This window comes from Lepidothrix coronata, unplaced genomic scaffold (genome assembly GCF_001604755.1).
Source record: "Lepidothrix coronata isolate B3197 unplaced genomic scaffold, Lepidothrix_coronata-1.0 Scaffold30, whole genome shotgun sequence".
NCBI classification, from domain to species: domain Eukaryota; kingdom Metazoa; phylum Chordata; class Aves; order Passeriformes; family Pipridae; genus Lepidothrix; species Lepidothrix coronata.
Genome location: NW_016690210.1, coordinates 2892034 through 2908769, shown reverse-complemented (window position 1 = coordinate 2908769; position 16736 = coordinate 2892034). Strand labels below are relative to the sequence as shown.

At 41.1% G+C, this 16736-nt stretch overlaps 1 protein-coding gene across 6 annotated transcripts in view; it reads right to left on the bottom strand.

The window, feature by feature from the left end:
* AGPAT3 (1-acylglycerol-3-phosphate O-acyltransferase 3) overlaps positions 1 to 16736 on the bottom strand; it is an 89542-nt gene that overhangs the window by 46139 nt on the left and 26667 nt on the right. For 3 of the 6 annotated variants that reach the window (XM_017810918.1, XM_017810916.1, XM_017810917.1), the window contains exon 2: positions 4534 to 4660. The exons of the other annotated variants lie outside the window; for them this stretch is intronic. The gene's annotated coding sequence lies outside the window, so the exon portion shown is untranslated. The remainder of the gene's footprint in view (positions 1 to 4533; positions 4661 to 16736) is intronic. 6 annotated transcript variants of the gene reach the window in all.

Sequence of the window (16736 nt, the reverse complement as noted above, 5' to 3'; positions counted from 1 at the left end):
GTATAATTGCTTCTTGAGTCTGCAGACTGTGATGTTCACTTTTTAAGCCCATTGAACATGAACTACTTATTTTTATTCATTCTATTTAAATTCCTTTTGCCTTTACTATAATAAACCAGATTTTCAAATAACTGGAATAATTGAAACTTCACTGCATCAATAAGAAGTATTTTTTTTTTCTGTGAGTAAGTTCATTTATTCCAGGCAACTGGGAGCTTATCCTAAACCTGGTTTGACTGACTGCTCACAAGTTTCTACTCCCAGGCACTACTAGAGGCTCACTCTTAATTCATGCTTAAGGTCAGCATGTCCTCAAGGTTTGCTTGTATAACTGCTTTTAGAGTTATTACTCATCCCAGATCTGTACCAACAAGATATATCTTAAGATAAACTGTTGGGTTTGGGCTGTTTGCTGAGGATTTTTCTGGGTTTTTTGGTTTGGTTTTTTTTTTAGGTTTGGGTTTTTAAGATTTTTTTTTTCAATTTTAATTTAGAAATCTTTATCAAATAGATAATTTCCATAGACATTAGGGGACAGTTAACTCAGTTAACCTGGTAAAGCTGAGAAATTGGTAGCAGTGGGCACAAGGGGATGAACAGCCTTAACAAACAGCACCTGCAGCTGAGCTGTGAATTTATGTTACCAAATGTCCCAGCACTGCATTGGCCCCCAGCCATAAGCAGCGAAGATGTTTTCCTTCCAGGGCACACAGAACAGTAACAAGTGGCATTGCTATACTTTCACTACAGGGAAAAGAACTGCACAAGGAGATGCTGAGATCTTTTGCTCCCATCTTGCAATAGAGATCCGAATTACCCAGACAATTTCTTCTTGAATGAGATAAAAGCTCACAAAACTGGCCTTGCTGTTAAGTCATAATAATATTACATGGAAACACATCCTGTGACAGTATTTGTATTCCCATCTATACTTGCTGCTGGCTTTGGAAAGTACTGCCAAAGGTCCTGAATGTGTGCCCTTCACAACTTACACGTGTGAAAACAATTGCTCCAATGGCAACAGTGACATTTTCAAAACAATTATAAAAGAGTAAGGGTAAATGCCATTACAGCTTCTTATAAAGCACTTTCAGTTTGGATTATTTTTTTCTTCTCAAAATAAGCGTCCCTAGGAGATCAAGTTTATAGGTCCTTGATTTCCAGCAGCTGATCCCCCCAGCTAGAACTGGATCTTCTGTTGGCCCAGAGCTGTGACCACCCCAGCAAGACTGAACAGTGATGGGTCCCAGGCACAAATGTACCCAGCATTGTCCAACAAGGATGCCCTTTCTCTAAGATTTCTGGGGAGCAAAGCTAGGTGGGGTGCAGTTTTTGGAGAGCAGGAGGACTGAGTGCTTCAGAAAACACCACTGTCATGCTCACTTCTTCCAAATAATAGTTACAACAAGGAGAGCTGAGGTGATCTTCTGATGCCCACCTCTTATACGTGGGTTCAGTAGCTAGAGGAGACATACTGAAGTGAAGGACATGGAAACAATATTTGCCCTGTCCTGAAAGAGTTCAGAGCATCACTTCCCATCTTGCAGAAGAGTGTTCCCATGCTACAACACACCTAACACACCCAGACCTGGAGTGTTTGTAGACTACTAGAGAAAATTAGTCCTTGGTTATTTTCACAGTGTTCTGACTCAGTGACTTATCAGTGACTAATTATCTGTTAAAAACAGATAGGAGAGAACATTACTTCTGCATGTTGTGCAAAACTGACTTTTAACTTAAGAATTAGATCACGTCAGACTAACAGCAAGGATGGCACCTCTGGTAGCAGCTTTTCAGAACATGACCCTGCCAGTGAAGAGGCCTCTGTCTTACTGGGTTTGAAACAGCCCGTTACCACAGCTTCCACATTGGTAAATTAAATATGAAAGCAGAGAATGTAACTGGTTTTCCAATGTACTTTACATTTCTCCTTGTCTGAACTACCGAAACTCTTGAAACTGTGACTGCCATGACTGCTTTTGTGAGCTGCTTTCAGGTCTAGCCTGATCAATCTTTATGTCCACAAGCTCTTTGCAAAGAATGGTTTTTTTTCCCCCTCTTTGTGGACCCCACCTAAGCTTACATGAAAGTTGAATCTTCCATCAATTGTTACAGTTTGAGAAAGAGAAATCCCTCCATGAAGACACACAATAAGTACAACAGCAGCAGATGACACCTACAGGGCCTCTGCCAGTGCATAAACCCCAATAGGAAGGAGTGTCTCTTATGAGACTTTCTATCCTAATCTAGTCTCCCTATAATCCAGTCCCTCACCACCTTGTCTGTGTGCCTGTTGGTACCTGTTGTGCTTTAGTTCATGAGGTGGGGATTTGTTCCCCAGTAGTAGCATTCACAGGGATGCTGAAAAGCTCAGTACAATTTCAATAATCCACATTAGAATCTACCAATCCACTCAGCATTTATAGAATCCTAGAACCACAGAATGGTCTGGGTGGGAAGGGACCTTAAAGATCATCTCATTCCAAAGCCTTGCCATGGGCAGGGATGCCTTCCACTAGTCCAGGTTGCTCAGAGCCCCATCCAACCTGGCCTTGGACACTTCCAGGGATGGGCATCCACAGCTTCTCTGGGCAATCTGTTCCAGGGCCTCACCACCCTCACAGGGAAGAATTTCTTCCTAATATCTAAATCTAAACCCCTTCTCTGTTAGTTTGAAGTAATTCCCCCTTGTCCTGTCACTCCATGCTCTTGTAAATAGTCTCTTTCCATCTCTCTTGTAGATTCTCTTCAGGTACTAGAAGGCTGCAATTAGGTCACAATTAGGTCACCCCTCAGTCTTCTCTTCTCCAGGGTGAACAAACCCAATTCTCTCAGCCTTTCCTCAGAGGAGAAGTGCTCCATCCTTCTAATCAACTTGGTGGCTGTCCCCTGAACAATGCGAAGGCTGAAGGAATTACTCATGGCATTATTCAACCCATGCAGCTTCCAGCATGGTCATCCCCTTCCCTCAGAACATTTCATTTCCAGTTTATTCCTCCTTGTAAGTTTTAGAGACCCAAGATTAGACACCCACGCACGTGCTACACAAGGGCACAGGCAACAGGCCTGGCAGCCTGCAGGGCTGAGGATGAGAAGCCCAAATTCTCTTTTCTCCAAAACAGAAGCATGGTTTGAAAATTCAAGAGCTGTCACAATTCAAAATCCTGCCCCCCCAAGCACATTTTAGCTTCTCAGTAACACATTGATGGCCTTTTCAAGTCTTAACAGACAAAGAAGAAAAGCAAAAACTTGTAGCCATGTAAGTTGAAAAATATCCTACAAAACAGCAAACACAAAAAAAGGGTATTTTTCATGCATTTCTGGGGCATTGCTATTATGCCAGTGTCAATGAGCCCAGGCAAAAATACTTGACACAACCAGTTTTGAAAGCAGCTGGTCACCAAGACATTGCAAGAAGGCTATTTTAATGAATCAACCTATTGAGTCTCTCTTCACACACCAAAGCTGCAGGCAGTCAGCATTACCAGATTCAGCTACAATAACTATTTTTGGGGGGTAAAATTTTGATATTTGGGGTTTGCAAAAAGTGGCTATTAGCCCACTTAGTGATCTGGAATCAATGCTTTAACTTCCTCTATAGCACAAAAATGTACATTTGAAAGGGATGTAATTTTGCACAGGATCAGAATACATGCCCTAAACACAGACTGTGGCTGATCCAGTGCATGCTGCCCCATGAATCAGAGCTTTGAGAAACATCTCACAGAAATCAACATTTCTTGGGGGACTGCTTGTCCTACAATAGATCTTGAAAGGTTATAGAATACTGGAGCAACAATCTGGGTCTGTGTAAAATCACCAAGACTAAATTACCTAAAAAAAGCCATAAAAAAAGATACTAATAGTCCATGTAGGGGCAGGGTATCAGAGATCATCACCAAAATGTCAATCTCTGACACTAACCTAGGATTGGTTTTAGGATCCCATCCTGAAAAAAAAAAAAACCAAAAAAAAAAAACTGCCCTACTGCTGTGTCAGTGGGGTCTCAGCAGCCTTCCACTTTCCCTATCACTGCTTGTAGAACAGACTAGGAAAAAGAAAAAAAAGGCAAAAAGGAGGAAGTTTGCTGATGTACTTAATATTTTCATACCTGGTTACTGGACAAAATTTAAAGATGTTTGGATTAAAGGCAGCCTAAGACGACCCCAGAGCCAGCATTCTATGAACTCCATAAAGGAGCACTGTAAAGGCACAGTTCTCCATTTAAGGAAGGAGGAGATAGATAAGTATTTCTAGAGTCCCCTGGAGGCTTATTTGTGGTTAAGTCTCTGCTGCAATGATTACCAACACATACAACATACACGAGACAGCAGAAGCAACAAGCTGAAGCGCTGATTTCATTCCTAAATTAAAATTCTCAGAGTGGGAGACTTCTGACGCCTCTCCCAGCAGTTCATGCAGCTCTATGAAAAGAACAGGATTTGCACACGTGGTTTTTTTTTTTTTCCTAAAACATTATTGCTACAGACAGAATGCAAACACAGAAACATGGGGGAAGATTTTCTTTCTTACCACCACCACCACCACCGGGGACCACTTCTGGCACCTGGCAACACTCAGAGCAACAGGAGAATCCCCATCTCCTCCCTCCAGGGAAGTACCACTGCTTATGTTTCAAGAGATTTGCTTTCTCATTTGCCTATAAGCAAAAAAGACATTTTTTCAATGAATGAAGGTAAAAATATTTTGTTTAGAAGCAAAACACAATGCAAACAACACCCAGCTGCAAGCCCAGGTAATGAATTCTTTAACTCAAACATTTCTTACTAAAATTATGTGTCTTTCTCTTTTCTCTGAAAAAAAAAAACAAAAAACAAAAAAAACCCAACCCTACGAGATCCTTCTTCCCATGTGTAATACCACACTCAGCTCCACAGGTACCAACTACTTTTGCTTTCAGGGGGTCTAACTGGCTCATATCTACGAAATTAAAAGCAAGTGTTCTCAATTTACATGAAGTAGTGAAATTGCAGCTTCTATTCAGAACGGAGCAAGGGCTTGCATACACAAGAACTAGCCTACTTTTCCCCAGCTTTACTAATCAGCATAACAAAAGGTATTTCTTTTACCTACAAATCCTGTCTTGAGAGAAGTTACTGAAAATGAAGCAGAAGCAATTATCTGCCCTCCAAACACACACTTAATCTCTGTATTTTATTAAGAGTGTTTTTTATGATCCTGAAGCAATTAAGCTAATCATTATTTAATTTTAGATTGGTGAACTGGAGATTTACTTCCGACACAAGCTCACTTTCCACATAATTTAGTCTCAGTAATTAGAGATGTACTTTACCCAGAGGTGGCTTGTTTAAAGTGTTATCTAATTTCACAAGCCTTACACCATGAAAATTTCGTGCAGAAATCTTCAAACTTAAAGAGGAAACCCCCCAAAGAAACTCAGATTTACCAGACTGCAAACCTATTTTTCTTTAAAAAATAAAAAAAACTAATTGAAAAGATTCTTCAAACATCGGCCCAACAAGTTCATGTATCACAAAACCTAACAAAAAGTTGTAGAAACAACCCACCAACTCCTTTAGAAAGTCATTAGAACAAACAGTGCTCCTCTCACACAAATTGCTTCATTTATGACTTATTTTAACCAGGATGTAAAGTCTGCAGGAAAACACAAATGCCTTACTAGGATGCACAGCAGGTACCTGCCATGGGATGGAACCAGCACTGACTCATCCAGTCATTTATAGATTTCTGTGACAGTGTTATCAGAGGAACAGAAATAAGGACCAAACCTGTAGGTTCATACTGTACATACTGACCCTGGATATCCAGCCACTGGAAAACTGCTCAACTCCAACCCATTTCAGACAAATTTGTGTAAAAACGTTGTTGAAAACAAACCGTACTAGGAAATACTGGTTAGCCCTGGTTGCTCCTGCCCACCTGGCTACCAGTCTACCTGGGCTGGCACATTGCCCAAGGCCAGTTTAATGTCTAAACACATTTGCTGGTTTTTGGAACAAAGGGTATCATCTTCCCCCACAGCCATTAAAGAGAAGGAAATCAGATGACACGGGAAGCATTCGAAAAACAGACACTACTTCTCGCAACTTTCTGTCTTCAAAATTGTCCAGTAAAGCCAACACGTGCAAGTGCTCAACACTCAATTAAAAGCCAACTATATTTAGAACTCTATAAATGCAGAATAATCAGATTCATTTCAAGACTTTAGTGCCAGTACTTTTTTGAACCAATTTGACTTGACACACATAAGAAAGGCTACAGAACTCATCAAAAGTGCTTAAGATTTCAGCAAAGACTGACAAAGAAGCATTGGGATGTGAAGCTACAAAGAGATTGGAACACAACAGGTTTGATGCAGGGAGTTTACTCAAAATAAATATAAGTAAGTCTCAGCTACCTGGATATTCAAAAACCACTATTTAATACTTTTCCATGTGGCATAAGATTATACATGTAAACTTGGAGACCTGTAGAGGAACTGTGACAGCAAAGATCCTGCCCAAAAGAGATGGTGACAGACAGCATGGGAAGAAAAAAGCTGCAGACACCTTGGAGGTTACTAATGAAAACCTAACAATCAGTCTTCTGGTTCATTTTTAACTGATTAACGGCTGGCATACAAAAAAAGTAATTATGGCAGATGATGACAAAGCTGGGAAGCAATTTGAACAAGAAGGTATATTGAGTTATTAATAAAACAGGCACCATGGCCACAAAGTCTGGAGCCACAGGATTAGGATGAAAGTCACTAATATACAATGCACAGTCACATATATAAAATAAACTTGCCCCAGCCAGACACTGGAGGGTGATTAGTGTCTGGAGAAGGGCCTGGATGCACCAGCCCATTTCAGCACAAAATGTCTGTGAGTCACCACTGAGATGCAGCTGCAAAAAAACACACGTGCAATCCTGGGATGTATCCAGAGAAATGTGTCCAATGGAGAGAGGAAGCACAGAAAAGTACATAGAGGCACTGCTAAAATCCCATCTGGAATGCTGCATAAGAGAGTCTGCCCAATTCAAAAAGGAGGCATTAGAAACACAGGAGGCTGAAGGAGGATTTCCAGCACTGACATCACACACAGGGAGAGAGGGATGGAGGGGCATTTACAGGGAATGCAGTTGCTCCTTGTAAGGCAGCGAAGATAACCACTAGGAAGGGAAATAAACCACTTCAGACAAAAAAGGCTCCTGATATCAGAACAAACAGGTATCACCTGGCCAGGAGTAAGTTTAGGCTTGAACCTTTCAGAACAGCAAAGCTCTGGGAGAAGTTTTTGATTACAATAAACCTACAAGCTTAAGGAGGCCCCGTTATGACACATTACCTGCTTTCTTTAGCTCCAACCATTTTTTTGTAGCTGTCCCATCTAAACATTCATTGAAGGGTCTATAAAACTGCCACCAAGAGCAGCTGTTTCAGTTCTCAGTGCTGGTGAGGGAAGGTCAGACTGTGAGTTATGGGGCTGGGGGGGAAGCTGATTTATAGGGTGAAGTATAAATGGTTACCGTAATATTTCTGCATATCGAAAAGGCAAACAAATATTGCTTAATTTAAAATAATGTTAGCCACTTTGTTTACATTAAAATCCTCACATGTAAGTATGGCAATAAAAAGTGGGCACTAGAAAAGCTCAGCCAGTCATGAACAGTATCTCACCCTACTTCCCAATATCCCACAAGGAAGAGAGCCATAAAGCTGATGCAACATATGCCAGATTGCTCCTTGGAATAACCACATTCCCTTGTCTGGAAACAGTTCTTGAACTCTGCCTTCATGGGCTATCAAAGGGATCTTTGCCTTTTCTCTGCCTGTGTACAACATCTCTCATGCAGACATTTTACTAAAACTGGTACAACTGAGGTCAAAGTCCCCAGAATGAAAGAGTGCAACTGGTAGGAGAATAACTTCTGGTTTGATACTGAAGCACAGCAGTGTTATGCAAGAGAACAGGATCTGAGAGAAACTTTTAGTCCGGTGCTGTTTATTGTACTGGTGCCTGCACAAGAGGTACTTGAGCCCTAAAGAATGAGAGAGAAACTCTTCCAATTAAGAATCTCATAGTATAAATATATATATTATATATACTGTATATATAGAGGGAGAGCATAAATTGTGTGTGTACATCTCTCTCTCTCTCTCTCTCTCTATATATATATATATATATATCTCCATATATATATATATCCATGAACTGGACACTGCAGGTTGTATCAAATTGCTTTTCTAATGTCTTCTAAGATGGAACAAACAGATTTAGGCAGTACAGGGAGGACAGAGTCACATTTAGGCACACACATTTTTTCCATTTCAAAAAAGTCCCCCAATTAAATATAAATGTGCATGCACTTTAACACATTTTCTCTCTTGCACAGTACTTTGCATTGAATTCAACATAACCTCCATGCTTCCATTAGCTACTCTGATCCCACAGCTTTGAAAACATTCTCAGTGCTCCAACATTTAAGACATACAAGACTCAAAAGTGCACACATATAACTCTGTCTTCGGCATCATCTCAAAAGGAGAACATTTCATTCCTTTTTATCTTCCCCACCCCTTCTTTCCTTTCTCTTTCTCTTAAATAATTTATTAAAATTACTGAAAGCATTTGCTGGTCAGCTTTATTCCTCCACATAGGAATTACCAGTATCTTTGAATCTTCTGAGTATTTTCTTGACCCACAGCTTGTTCTACTCTCTAAAGGCCACCTTCCATATAATACCCTGATGTTGATGGATGAATGTCAGGAAAATAAGAAAAGGGGGAAAAAATAAAAAGCTTGATAATGTATTTTTAATCACAAATTACCTTTCCCTCTAGACAGTAAAACTGGTTTCATGGCATACTTCTCTCAGTGTCTTATGGAATCATCCATCATTAACAGAATGGCTTCGAGAAATTTCTTTCTGCCACCATCCTACTACTGTGACCATCACATCTTGAGAAGGAGGGCCTCTAAAAACTAATTGCTTCCCTAAGGATAATTGGAAATGATTGACTTTAAAGTGCTTTCAGAAAAGGAAGTCTTCAGTCCCAGAAGGAAAAACAGAGAGGATATCAGTAAGTTATGATGGGTATACAGTGAACAATCAGAAATGTTTTTTCCTCCCTCATAATCCATAACCGAACTGGGAACCTTCTTGCCATGGCTGTGAGTAGACTGACAACTGGAATTATTAATGGCATGGAAATGACAGAGCAAATACCAGTCATTGTGTTGACTGTAAATCCTTTTTTAAGACATCCACTATAAACCAGACTACTGACCTAGATGGACAAATGACAGACAAACCCTCTCCCTTTCCGAGATGGAAATTACACTTCTGCAGCAAACAAAGCATTTAATTTGCCATTGCAATTTGCAACCAAACCCTTCAGTTGTAAGACAGGGAACAGATAAGCAAGAATGAAGTGAGTGAATGTATCTGTGGCCTTATGACTCAGGAGAGTTCTCTTTTCACTCATCATGAGTGAGCTGGAGCACCAGCAGCCCACCAGTTACACCTAACCCTGTCCATAACCTTCTGTGGAGCCAGGGTTCTGATGGAAAAACATCCTTGACCAGGTTCAGCTGTGGCATCCTAAAACATTACTGCCCCCTCTTGTCCATCCCAGCCTTCTGCCAGGGATCACTGCTCCCATAGCCTGCACTTCAACCACTCCAATCCACAGCCCAGGCTGTTAGTTTAACTTCCTGAAGAAGGTGGGTTCTTCCCATGGCTCTTATTATTTACTGTTTATAGGCAGGAAAATGCCCTAGAATTTCCCAGCTGTGAACTGCTGGGGCTGAAGCAGTTGCATGTGGTCCTTCCTGCAGTGCCATCGGCTGGAGGCACCTGGAGGAGGAGACAATGCCCAGGATCACTGCAGCAGGATTGCTGCACAACCCCAGTCCAAGCTGAAGAGGTTGAATTATTCTTGGTTAACAGAGGCTGTAACTCTTTTGCTACTAGAGAGCAGAAATAGGACAAGTCCTCAGCAAGTTTACTAACTCAAATGCCTATATAGCACTACTGTGCTGGAAAGCTTTCCTCTCACTCCAAGCTTCAAATACAGGATTTCAAATACAGGACAGGAGACCATGGCCATGTGAAGTGATGTAGGATGGGAAAGCCACAGCTGCCCTAAACAACCACAGCAGAACATCTTTGTACCAAGTTAGTAAGTGTGCCCTGTCCTGGGAAATATTATCCCAATTACAGTCCAGACAGATAATCATTTATCTGCAGTTTCTTACAGCCTAGTTACCTCAGAGGTTTTCCCTGACTTATCCCTGATTAAAGGCCTAAATGAAAAACAGCATAAAAGAGGAAGTGTAAGAGGGGAATTTGAGCAGCCTTAGGCAAGGTTTCTGTATTTCCTTGTCTTTGGGAATGCTTGGGTCTTAGCTGGGTTTATTAATGAAATTTAAATTGTGAATAAATCTTGAATGTTGATGCAAGCTCATTCATACTTCATACAAGAATTGCCTAAATTCACATCTGGGAAGAAGTAGGCTCTGAAAAATGACTCAAATTATTTTTCTAAATGGCCATTACTACACACCTTTTTTTCTTTATCTTGATATATTATGCAAGTCTGTTGTATTCATAATAATCCCAGGGATTTTTTTTTTCTTTTAAACTCTGGAATACTCTTTTGCTTAGAATAAGCCCATTATAGAAAAATTTTATGGCAATAGCAGAACACAGAGCTACATAAAGGACACAGAAACAAGGAGAGGTGCTGTACTCAGCACTTAAATACTATATAGAGACACCCGCTGTGGAGTGTGGGAAACATATACAGGAATGACCTGCAGGGTAAGGGATAAGCTTAACTTCCTAGTTTCCCTTCTTCTTTCACTTTTCAAGTCTTAAAAAACAAAACAAATTCCAGCTGTAAACATCCTTCAATGATTTTTTTTTCTGGCTGACCTTCATCACAGCACGTACCTTTCATTTCAGTGTTCCTCTGCCACCTTCATTTTGTGTCCTGCCCCAAACCCTGGGTCCCTGCATTGCCCCCCCAGGTGCCGCACAAGCTTTTCTCCTATTTCTCTGACATTTTCTTTACTGTGCAATAGATTTATAGGTAGGTTTTAGAGCTGTAAGTCTTTAAATGGACTTCAGCCAGGAAAAAATAAAATTCCTAAACACAGTTCTTCATAATTACCCAGTAATGAGAAGCAATTGATCATTAACTTTCATGCTCTGATCTTCCACAAGCAGACTCTCCAGTTACTCCAAATTAATCATTTTCTTAGGAACTCACAAAGTTAATAGGAAGCTACCTCATGAGATTTGAGAATTGCAGTGAGTCTTTGGCAGCTTTGAACCTGCAAGGTTCCAAAATGAAAACCTGTAGGTGAAGCATTAGTCACATCAGGATTAAAACTCCCAGCAACCCGCACATCCCAGCACGCCAGACTCTCGTCACCTTGAGCTCACCCACACGCACCCCACCCCTTCCCTGTCTACCTTAAGTCCCTTTTAGCAAGAGGCTGTCATCAGGGTCACAAGCCAAGCAAGGCCTGGCTAAAAATATTCTCCAACACTGTCCCTCAGCACTGTTGTCCACCCCGTCCTGGATATCGCTCAAGCTTTCACGTTATTTACAGAGCACCTACTGCCTCCAGTGCTGGAACCAGCCAACCCCAGGGGACAGTCACATCCCAGTACTGGGCACAAACCCCTCTGGCAGCTGTTCATAGCTGAGGGATCCTCCTCCTTAGTTATTTTACTCCCTCCCTGGTTAGACCAAACTAAACTACAGGTATTTCTGTTTATTCGCTACTCTTAATTCAAATATGAATGAAATTAAAAGGATCTAGAATGGCAATCTAGTTAAGAACTTTAATGAACAGGAGTAGCATTTTAGAAATAAAATATATTATAAAGCACTTAAATTAATTAAGTTTGTTTCCTGTCCAAAATACTTAACATTCTGCATTAAGAAAGTAAAGCCTTTTAAAGAAACCTTTAAAATTCTCAACTGCTACAGGTAAGCCCTGAGCAGGCAACAGTGAAAAAAGCTGCCTTTGCTATCATATCTCACTCAGCACCATAAACAAGGAAAGAACAGTCAAACACACCTATATCCTGAGAAAAATAATATTATTCTTTGTTATGGATGAAGCCATTCTGCAGTGAATGAGGTGATAATTTTAAAGCATCACCTCTTCAGGATCTCAAAAAATTATAGATATGCGTACTCATACTACAGGTATGAATGCTCATACTGTAGATATGAATAATCCTCTCCAAGGAACAGTGCCTAACAATACAATAACAATAAAAAAATAAAAAATACAATCTTCAACAGAGCTAACAGTCGAGGCAGAGAAGGCCCAGCTCATCTTCTCCAGGAGAATCTGAACACTGGACTACCAAATGGTCTTTTTTTCCTTGTTTACACAAGGAAAGTTTTTAAATACCATCCTCGTAGCATTTTCAATTAATCAGAAATATACACGAATAACAGATTTCCAGAAGCCTGATGAAGCTTGAGCTAGTTGCAACCTAAAATAACAAGGTAATTCCTAAGAGGAAGCATTATCTTTACACTGTCCTACCTTGGTCAAACACAGCAAGAGAGAGAATTTGTTTAAAAGCAGAGGGGAAAAAAAAACAAATCAAACAAATCAAACAGAAGAGCACAAGGCTGAGGAGACAAAAATACTTGCGATCAAAGGGTGGCACGGCATGAGTGTTTTATTAATCTTGCAGGAGCCCAGCGAACAGCCCTGCCAAGGGTCTGTCCATGCTCCTCCCCAGGGCCAGGGTTGCTCCACCTGTAGCAGGCGGAGAAAACCTCACCAGATCACTCTCACTCCTTCAGCCCCGGGGCCCCAGCTCACCCCAGCCCAGCGTGACTGAAGCAGGTGCCAGCTATTTTTATGTCTACTCTGCAATTTACATCTGACCTGTTATTAACTTCAAAGGGAGAAGCAGCCACAGCAGCACCAAGGGATGTACTCCCAGGGAAAGGGAGGCTACAGCTGAGCGGGAGGATGCAGCCATGGCCCTGAAATGGTCTGCAGGAATGGTCCGCCCCAACCACCATAAACCAGCATCTGTCTGATGCTGCACAACCTGTGAGATGCCAAAAAGGCCTGGCCCCTTCCTCTCCATGCACCACACAACCCACTCCTGACAGCACCAGGTGGTGGGTAGCACACACTTGCTTGGGCTGATCCTGGTGTTTCTGGATACTGATGCACAGTTTGTACATAAAGTAATGTGGCACACTGAATTTATGAATTTCAAAGTTCACGTATGACAGGGTACTGAAGGAATAATCTAATCTTAAACTGATTTAAATGTGTTAACTGGTTCACTCTCACACCACAGATTTCAAAGGACTATTCAGAACGGAATCGAGTGGCCAACTGTGCACAAGGAATCGTGTCCGCAGCAGATCATCATCTGCAAATTGAGAATTACTCCAAAATCCATCTCTTTCCCACTACGAAAATCTCAGCTTCTAAGATTAGAGGCCTTTTGAAAGATTATTCGTTCCCTCACACTTAAAAGGATGCCAGGATTACTATGTCCTGGACTGTAACTGAAGCCATTAAGTGCAAGCAGCTTTTCTATCAAGGGACCATCTTTTCTGTGAGATCCATTATATATCTTAGGGTTTGATTGAAGTATTTAGTACCTTTTTTTTTTCCATAAACACAAGAGCTGAGCAGTCTTCTGATCTTTGAAACTGTAAATGCCCAGCTTCTACAGCTGCAGTAATTAAACCAACTTCTCATTCCATTACCCACATCAAGTCTCTTCCTTGGCATCTGCTCTATTCCCACATTGCACTCTTCAATCAAACCAAGATAAGCTATTTTCTAAGATCAGCTGACTTGTCTCTCCCTCAGCATCGCAGCCAAAATGATTCTCGGCAGATATGAAGCATCTTGCTAAATATCCAAAAGGTCTCTTTTAAAGAAATAAAAAAGTAGACGTCAATGCAAGTGGTTATTTTTAGCACCTGAGTTGTTCTATATTTATTCCTTTATGTCTATCTAAAAAAAGCACAATCTCTGATGAGACATTACCAGAAAATACATTCTACTGGGAAGTCTGCTTTATGAATCCTAGCTACTGAGCACTGCAACAGGTGGATCACACCACCCATCCAACCACACAAGCCTAATAGCATAAGTGCACACAGGAGAATGTTTCCTCAGTTTCAAAAAGGTGCTTAAACCCCCCCCTGAAACCAACAAACCAACTCTCCCAGAAAGCAAACTCCTCAGTGTAATCTTTCTGTCATTCTTTTTAAATGCAGTGCTTCAGACTCATGCTTGAAAACTGCCACTTTCAGGTATTTTTAATTGCCTGACCCCCCTCAAAACCCCTCAGTATATCTTATGAGTTACCTGTAAAAAACAAAGCAAACCCACAGTCCTCAACTCCAGAACACATCACACTTCCACAAAGCCTCAAGTCACCAGGAACAGCAGCAGCTCAGGTCATACAAATACTCAGGCAATAAAAGGCTACTTCTCTCTTCCTTACTGTCTTTCCTCGTACCTGTCATATTCTTGCCCGGAAGGCTCCTGCCCCTTTTCCTCCAATGTGTTTACCCCAATAACTTCGTGCCTCTGATCTTATGCAAATTATCTGCAGATTAATTTTCAAGGACAGGATACAGTTAGTCGAAGGTGTGGCTTATTTATGTGGAGAGAGCCGTGTCAAGGAAACTTCTTCTAGTTGTTTGTAAACTGTCATTTAAAAAGAAAGAGAAAATAGTTTAAGACAGGGTCTTACATCCACAAAATTGGGAAGATACCTGTTATCTACCTGCAGTTATTTTAGATTTTTGAACTATGCTAGATCTCTCAACGTACTCGTCCAAACGGCAGAAGTTGGGGAAAGATAATATGTAACTCTGTATATTAACTTGGAACTTCTCTCTCCCCTCTGACCTTGAAGGACTCTGTCTTCCTTCCAGGTATTCCCTACCTACAGGACAGACATGCCTCATCACTCAGTCATACCCTCCAAGTATTTTACCAACTGGCATTACCTACACAGTGACAGCTCTCTGATCCCAGTGCAAACAACAGATGGTGGAGGGACTCCAGAGCATGAAATCATACTCAGCACACACACTGGTATCAGATGAATAGGTTTGGTCAGTGGCAGGTTATTATTACCTTCACGCAGTGCAAATCACCTGAATCTGCAACTTTGCACAAGGTAAAAGTACAGATTTTCAAAAGAAAAAAACCCTGTAGGCTTTCCAAGTTAAAACCACGTGTGCCCCAATTACCTCTCTCTCAGACTGACCTTTGTGTGTTTGTCTTCAGAGACCTTGCCCTGCATCACTATTGCACTACTGAAGCCAGAATGACTCCAGGTCAATTTTATGCAATTTTTAAAACAAGCTGCTCTGAAGGCTTTTCCTTGAGCAAACCCAGCTAACTCCCCTACCTAGTTTTGAAATCTTTTTCCCTACTGATTAAAATGTTTCCCATGCAGCTGTGATTTCATTTTAGTCTTCTGTAGAAAACTGAAGACTAGAAAATATCTAGTTTGAATTCAAGAATCCTCTCCTCATAGCCACATAAAATTCACCAAAAAAGGCAATTCTCTCACTGTTACTCCTCCTCTACTACCAAAAAATAGTTTCTTTATCATTGTAAAGTAACTAAAAGCAAGGCAGAAAAAGCATCCAAAACCTTAGAAAGAAATAAATCAAATTCTATATACCCTCTCTGGTTATTAAAAACAAACAATAAAACACATATACTAACCAAAATAAAGTTAGAGTTTGCTTAAGACATCTGTGGGACAAAAGAGCAGCACATCAAATTTATTCTTGTTTCCTAGATTAAAAGTCATTTAGTTCACATGAAAATTCTTTTTGAGACAGCCTGTCTACTTTTTGTGAACTGGATAATCCCTTTTTCAAAATGGATTAAATTCCAGAATAAGCACGTCAAGGGAAGTTTGTTCAGAAACCTGCACTGTGAATGAAATGGAGTTTGCCTCTCTGCAATCTGCCTTTTTGCTCTATTAATTAATGCCCAAATTCAGCTGTTTTATGGATTTTGTAAGTATTTGGGTGTCAAACTGACCACACACAACCCGTGCAGTGAAAGGCCAGGACACAGCCAGGTAAACCCCATTTGTAAGGACAGAATTGCTCACACACCCTGCTCTGCTCTGTGATGTGCTTCTCTGAGCAGAGCCGTGCAGACACCTTGCAGATCCGAGCTGGTTCCTCAACACAGGCCACAAACACAAAACTCCCAAGGACACAAACAACCGAGGGGGTCACTCCCTGCATGGCCATTCTGTAATCAAGAGCACATGAGGGACAAAAACAGCCTCTTTCAGAGGAATTAAGACTGCAACATGACCTCCAGCACCTGCCCCTACTATGAGAAGGTGGAAAAAGCAACAAGGGAAGTCCAGCAAGAGCACCCCTGAGTCCCAGCCAGAGCCAGCATCAAAGGTATCAGGGAAGCTGCAGAGTCAATTGATCAAAACCAGCACATTAATCCACAGCATCCGTCTGCTTTTAAAGGGAAAGCCCTATTGCTTCTGCAGATTGGATCACAGGATGAATTTGGTGTTCACAAAACAGATTCCTTTTGGATGAAACCAAATCAGAAGATCCACCTAAACCCCACTGGTGACACAAAGCATCCAAGACAACAGGCAAGGCTGCACCTCTGCAGAGCTCTCCTGTATGCCCCAAGCAGTTAGAGTCTCTTCATCTGTCACAAATTTATGTA